We start from the raw sequence: 7,029 nt of genomic DNA, 5'->3' as shown, positions 1-7,029 counted from the left end.
GACCTACCTTCAACAGGACAAGTAGAAAGAATGAACTAGACTTTCACAAACTGCCTAACTAAATCAGTCCTAAAAACTCAGTTGCCAAGGACTACATGCCTCCCCATCACCATGTTAAAAATCTGAACTGTCCCACAGAAAGATACTGGCTTATCCCCTTATGAAATGCTGTATGAGTTCCCTTATTTACACTCCATTGCTGACATCCCTATGTTCAAAATGAAAGATCAGTTCCTCAAAAACTATTTACTTGGTATATCCCCCACTTTCTCTTCCCTTAGGACCAAAGGCCTCTTAGCACAGATGCCACCCAGTTCACCGCACCAGCCCGGAGACTATGTTCTCTTCAAAGGTTAGAAAGATGGGAAGCTTGATCCCACCTAGGAAGGACAGTATTTGGTGCTTCTAATGACCAAGTTAGCTGTCCATACTGCTAAAATGGGATGGATTCATCACACTAGGATCAAAAGAGCACGACGCCCTCCAGAATCATGGACAATTATTCCAGGGCCAACTCCAACCAAGTTAAAGTTAAAACAGGTTTGATCTTCTTATGTTATATTTCTTTATCTTCCCCTGCTATTGCTAGTCCTCTCCTTATTAACGTAACCAGGTCAAGCTGACCCCAAACTATTACCTTTGATGCTTGTCTTATTATACCCTGTGAAGATCTCCAAAGTCAAAGGCAACTCTTAGCCTCACAGAAGTATCTCTTCCCCTTTAAGACAAAAGGCTCTCCCTCTCAAGACCCTTGTTCCTTAACAAATGCAGGAAAACAAATCTGCAATAGTGAAAATGAAATTATGTGAACAACCAAATATCAAGACTGGACCTCATCAACAGATGGTTGTATGTCTTTAAAACCATACATTCACTTTGCTAAAGGAAGCACCCACCCCCAATTGCCAGTATAACTAATCTAATCCAGTGCAAATTTCTGTCTTACTCCCACTTCTCCTACTTAAGTCGCTTATACAGCATGGGAGCTGAAATGTCAGGGACATATCTTAATGGATCTTTCAAGATATGTTTTATTACTCCTTCGCCTCCTACACTTCCTTCTACACTATCCCCCAAGGAAACTAGTATTCTTCCTCTACATAATGATAAAACCAAACTGGGTATTGTAGAAGTTAAGGATTTAAAACAAACTGTAGCCTTTGAAATAGGATATCAAGATGCAAATGATTGGTTGGAATGGATTAAATATTCCGTTTGAACTCTAAACAAAAGCTATTGTTATGCTTGTGCATACCGTATACCAGAGGCGCAGGTCATCCCCTCTCCACTGGGATGGTCATCCAGCTGACCAGGCATGTAGCTCTTTTCCAGGATCCCACAGTCTAGGGCAATAAATCCTGCCAAAGTCTCTCTCTGGTACTCCATGAAGTCCAACACCCTGTGGGTCAGCCCCCAAGGGCCATTCAGCCTCCGTCTTCTGACACCAATTTTACCTCATATCTCTCACAACAAGGGGTAAATTTGGCATTTCTTGGAAACCTAAAGGGTTCCAGTGAAACTACAGCCCTTCCAAGAGCCTACCAATCAGTCTGCCCTTGTTCATCCTTGAGCAGCTATATGGTGATATTGTGGTGGACCCTTACTGGACACTCTGCAAGTAACTGGAGTGGCACTTGTGCCCTAATCCAATTGGCCATCCCTTTCACCCTAGCATACTGTCAATATGATTAAAAAAAAAAATTGTAAAAGAAGAAATGCCCCTCATGGATCTTTTGACTCTCTTGTTTATATAGATGCTATTGGAATCTCATGAGGGGTACCAAATGAATTTAATGCCTGAAATCAAATAGCTGCAGGATTTGAATCTGTGCTGTTTTTGATGGTCAACTCTAAACAAAAATGTAGATTGGATAAATTACATTTATTATCATCAGCAAAGTTTTGTCAATTACACAAGACATGCCATCAAAGAGATTGCTAAACAATTAGGCCTCACCAGCCAAATGGCCTGGGAAAATAGAATGCCCCTTGACATGATGTTAGCCAAAAAAGGGGGAGTCTGTGTCATGATTGGAGTCCAACATTGTACCTTTATTCCTAATAACACAGTCACCAATGGGACAACTACAAAACTTTGCAGGGCCAGACCTCCTCCTTATTCAATGAGTTGGCAAATAGTTCTGGAACAAATGACCCCTCTACAAGTTTAATGGAAACATGGTTTGGGAAATGGAAAGAATTAATGTCCTTAATATGTACTTGTCTTGCAATTGTTGTAGGTGTCATTATTCTTGTTGGATGCTGTATCATACGATGCATTCATGGATTAGTACAAAGACTCATAGAGACAGCATTACCAAAACCTCTCTTATCGCTCCTCTACCTTATTCAGATAAGCTTTTCCTTTTAGAAAACCAAGCAGAACAGCAGAGCCAAGACATGCTAAAAAGGTTGGAAGAGGAATTATAAAAATTAAGAGAGGGAAATTGTTAGGTATAGTAAGTTCCTCTTCAAAGAGTCATCTTGTTCTACTTTCTTGTTCTTTGTTTTCTGTTTTTTTGTTCTTTGTTTTCTATTTTCGAAGCCTAGCTTTCTCATACTTTGTGCCTGTTTGTCCCTAGTTAATGGTAAACAACCTTCCCACCAGTTCTAAAAAATAATTGACATCTCTTCCCTTGGTTACCTGCTCTGCAGCTATTCTTCCCTCCAAAATGTCCTGCCATTGTAAACCACACCACCTTCCCTTCCTTATTTTGTAAAGTATCCACAAATAGCCAATAGGGTCAGCTTAGATTGTGTGGTCCAACCCCAGCCCAGTGGGGAGTGACACAGAGGCACAGACTGCGGGAGGGATAAAAACCCTTTCCCTCCATTGTTTGGTATGTTCTTGCGATCATGACTGATACAGGCAGCAGCCCTCTGCAGAGGTAAATTGCCTTGCTGAGAAAACTTTTTGCCCAAGTACTAGTTCTATTTTGTGGTCAAGCACTTGTTTCTAACATCATCTTTATGTGTGTTTGTATATGTGGTGAAATAACTCAGAAGGAATTGCTGAAGTACAGCAGGCCTAACTCAGAGAGCCCTCCATATTTGTCTGGTTATATTCAGTGAGCCTTGAAGAAAGTTCAACAGCCTGTCTTTGGGTGACTATCTGCTCTTTACCTTTCCCAGAGACCGCATCATAAATTTTCACTCTGAAATCATCCTTCCCCACCTGGAGTAGATCAAAGACAACAAGTACCAAGGGGAAAAAGTTTGAGCTTTTCCAGGTTGATATCGGGTGCTGAACGAAGTGACTAGTGTCTGTTTTGTTATGTGTGTTTTGCTGGGATAAAAAAAAAAAAAAAAGTTAATTCAGTTCTCCACACAGCCTGTTGGGCAGCATCTTGCAAATTAAGAATTTTGCCTATGGTTCCATAACATAGAAAAAGTTCCTTTTCTCTTGTAAAGTGGCTTGAACCTCACAGCTATGGCACAAGCAAGCAGGGTCATCAGAAGCTGCTCTGTTCTTCTGGAAACTGCAGAGAAAGGGAAACTGGAAATCTGGTATGCCAGCAAAAAGGGTAAGAAATTCTTACCAGCCAAGTTTCTGTACTTTCTCTCTGTCTATCTGTGCAAATGGTAAATATCACTATTCATCTCTCTTCAAGGGTCTGATCAATAGAAAAATGATTTATAAGATTAGTCTTAGTGTATAGCAAATGTAGTGTACTTTGTGCTGAAAATTTGTCTTTCTGTGTTCTGTAATGGGGAGAGGCATATCATGGAATGAAATGTGGATTTAGCATCCCTATAAGCCTGCTTTGTAAGCCAGTTCAGCAGGCTGATCAGGTACAAACTTTGCTATGGGTCCCTGAAACCAATATTGTATGAAATTTCTCTATCTTGTTTTGTCTCCTTAAGAGCTTAAACTTGTGACCCTGTGGGGATACTTTAATTTCCACCATCCAGAGGACAGGAATTTCCACCGTCCAGAGGACAGGAATTTTGGGGCCCATGTGATAACACTAATTTTTTTTCCCTAAGCAGTTAAAAAGCCTTTGCAAGCTTGAAATTGGCTTCTCTAGGTTCCTAGGAAGAGCAGTAGAAACTGTTCAATGCTACAGCATTCATTTACGAATCAGTAGCAATCCTAAGGAAAAAGAACAAATCTGGAGCCTTTGCATTGCTGGACTATAGGTACCAAAACAGTACAATACTGGTATAAAAATTGGCATGCAGATTAATGGAATACAAGAGAAACACAGAAATAAAGCCAAATATGTACTGCAAACTGATCTTCAGCAAAACATACAATAACATAGTTTGGGGATTGAATATCCTACCTAATAAATGGTGATGGCAGGCCAGGTGCGGTGGCTTATGACTGTATTCCCAGCACTTTGGGAGGCAGAGGCGGGTGGATCACGAGGTCAGGAGATCAAGACCATCCTGGCTAACAAGGTGAAACCCCCGTCTCTACTGAAAATGTAAAAAATTAGCCAGGCATGGTGGCAGGCAACTGTAGTCCCAGTTACTTAGGAGGCTGAGGCAGGAGAATGACGTGAACCCAGGAGGTGGAGCTTGCAGTAAGCTGAGATCACACCACTGCACTCTAGCCTGGGTAGCAGAGCAAGAAGCCACATGTAGAAGAATGAAACTGGATCTGTATCTCCCAACTAATATGAAAATAAACACAAGATAGATGAAATACTTAAATCTAAGACCAGAAACTATAAAAATTCTAGAGACAATGTTGGAAAAACTCTTCTAGACATTAACCTAGACAAAGAATGTATGACTAAGATCCCAAAACCAAACGCAAAAACAATGAAGTAAACAAAATGGTTCTAATTAAATTATAAATCTTCTGCATGGTAAAAGAAATAATCAGCAAACATCCCATAGGAGAAAATGTTTGCAGGCTACCTATCTAACAGTAAGAGTATCCAAAATCAACAAGGAACTCAAACAAATCAGTAAGAAAAAAGCAAATACTCCCATCAAAATGTGGGCAAAGTACATGAACAGACATTTCTCAAAAGAAGAAACATAAATGGCCAACAAATATTAATATACAAAAAAATGTTCAACATACCTAATCATCAGAGAAACACAAATTAAAACCACAATGAGATACCACCTTACTCCTGCAAGAATGGCCATTATTGAAAAGCCAACAAACAATAGGTATTGGCATGGATGGGGGAAAAGGAAACACTTATACTTTGCCAAAGGGAATGTAAATTAGTACAACCTCTATGGAAAGCAGTGTGGAGATTCCTTAAGGAAACAGTTGTAGAACAAACATTTGATCCAGCAATCACACTATTAGCTGTCTACCCAAAGAAAAAAGAAGTTGTTATATAAAAACAACATTTGCACATGTATGTTTATAGCAGCATAATTCACACTTGCAAAGATCAGAGATCAACATATATGCTACCCATTGACTGATGCCTGGATAAAGAAAATATGGTGTGTATACACAATGGAATACTATTCAGCCATAAAAAGGAACAAAATAATGTCTTTCACAGCAACTTGGAGCTGAAGGCCATTATTCTGAGTGAAATAACACAGGAGTGAAAAACCAAAAACTGTATGTTGTCACTTACATGTGGGAGTTAAGCTATGAGTACAGAAGTCATGCAGAGTGATATAGTGAAATTGAGATGCAGAAGGTAAGGAGTGAGATGGGGCCAGTGATAAAAGAACCACACATTAGGTACTATATATACTACTCAAGTAACAGATGCACTAAAATCTCAGAATTCATCACTATATTATTCACCCATGTAACAAAAAAACACTTGTAACCCCAAAAGCTATTGAAATAAAAAGTTTTAAATAACTGAAATTAAGCCACCAAGGAAATTTGTCAACTTAAAAAAAATGTAACAACATGTTTTAGGATCACATAGGACACAGGACAGTTCAACATTTTCCTTTCCTCGACAGTTTTATTGCATCTTCAGAAAATTTCTGTAAAAGTGTTACAGAAGCATAAATCTAACAAAGTTGAAAGAAATTATAAGCACAGAATTAAAATATTTACATTTTCAAGCAAACTCAACTGTCATTAATTTTCAATATTTTATAGTGAACAGAAAAACAGGCTGGGCATGGCCGCTCATGTCTGTAATCCCAGCACTTTGGGAGGTAGAGGCAGGTGGATCACTTGAGCCCAGGTGTTTTAGAAAAGCCTGGGCAACATGGCTAAACACTGTCTCTACAAAAAAAAAAAAAAAAAAAAAAAAAAAAAATTAACGAAGCATGTTTACACAGGCCTATAGTCCTAGCTTCTCCAGAGGCTGATTGTGGGAGGACCACTGAGCCCAGGGATGTAGAGGCTGCAGTGATTTCTGACTGTGCCTCTGCACTCCAACCTGGATAACAGTGAGACATTGTCTCAAAAAAAAAGAAAGAAAGAAAGAAAGAAAGAAAGAAAGAAAAAAGAAAGAAAGAAAGAAAGAAAGAAAGAAAGAAAGAAAGAAAGGAAGGAAAAGAAAAAAGGAGAAGAAGAAAGAGGAGGAGGAGGAGGAAAATAAATTAAAGTTTCTTCATTAGAAGATCATAAAATATTTGAGATTGGTTCATAGAAACTAATTTACAACCTTTAAGTTAGGTTATAAATTTCATACAATTAGTTGTGTTTCAGTGTAATTTTAAGTTGAAATATACCCAATAGCATATACCTGGCATAAGAAGATACGCAGCAAACAAAACAAAGAAGTTACAATATCAAATGCTTTTACCAAATTTATTCTCCCAAACACTCAATTTTGATGACATTATTTATAAATGTTAATGATCTCTGTCATCAGAGCTTTGTGTGGAAAAAAGTCAATAGGTAGGTAGGTGAGGCTCTTTTTCCTCATTATATTTTCCTTTTAAAAGACGTTCCAAATGAAAACAAATTTATTCAAAGCAGTTTCTGTACATTGAAAATTAAAGAAACATTTCAGCAATTTCATAACAAAAGTAAGTTTAAAATAAAAAGACATCTTTCTAAATCTTCTAGCTAGAGGGTTTATCTTATATAAAGCTGAAATATTTTCATATGTAATAATGTCCCTCCTCCACAGA

This window comes from Pan troglodytes, chromosome Y, assembly GCF_028858775.2.
Source record: "Pan troglodytes isolate AG18354 chromosome Y, NHGRI_mPanTro3-v2.0_pri, whole genome shotgun sequence".
Lineage (NCBI taxonomy): Eukaryota > Metazoa > Chordata > Mammalia > Primates > Hominidae > Pan > Pan troglodytes.
Note: the sequence above shows the minus strand (reverse complement) of the source record.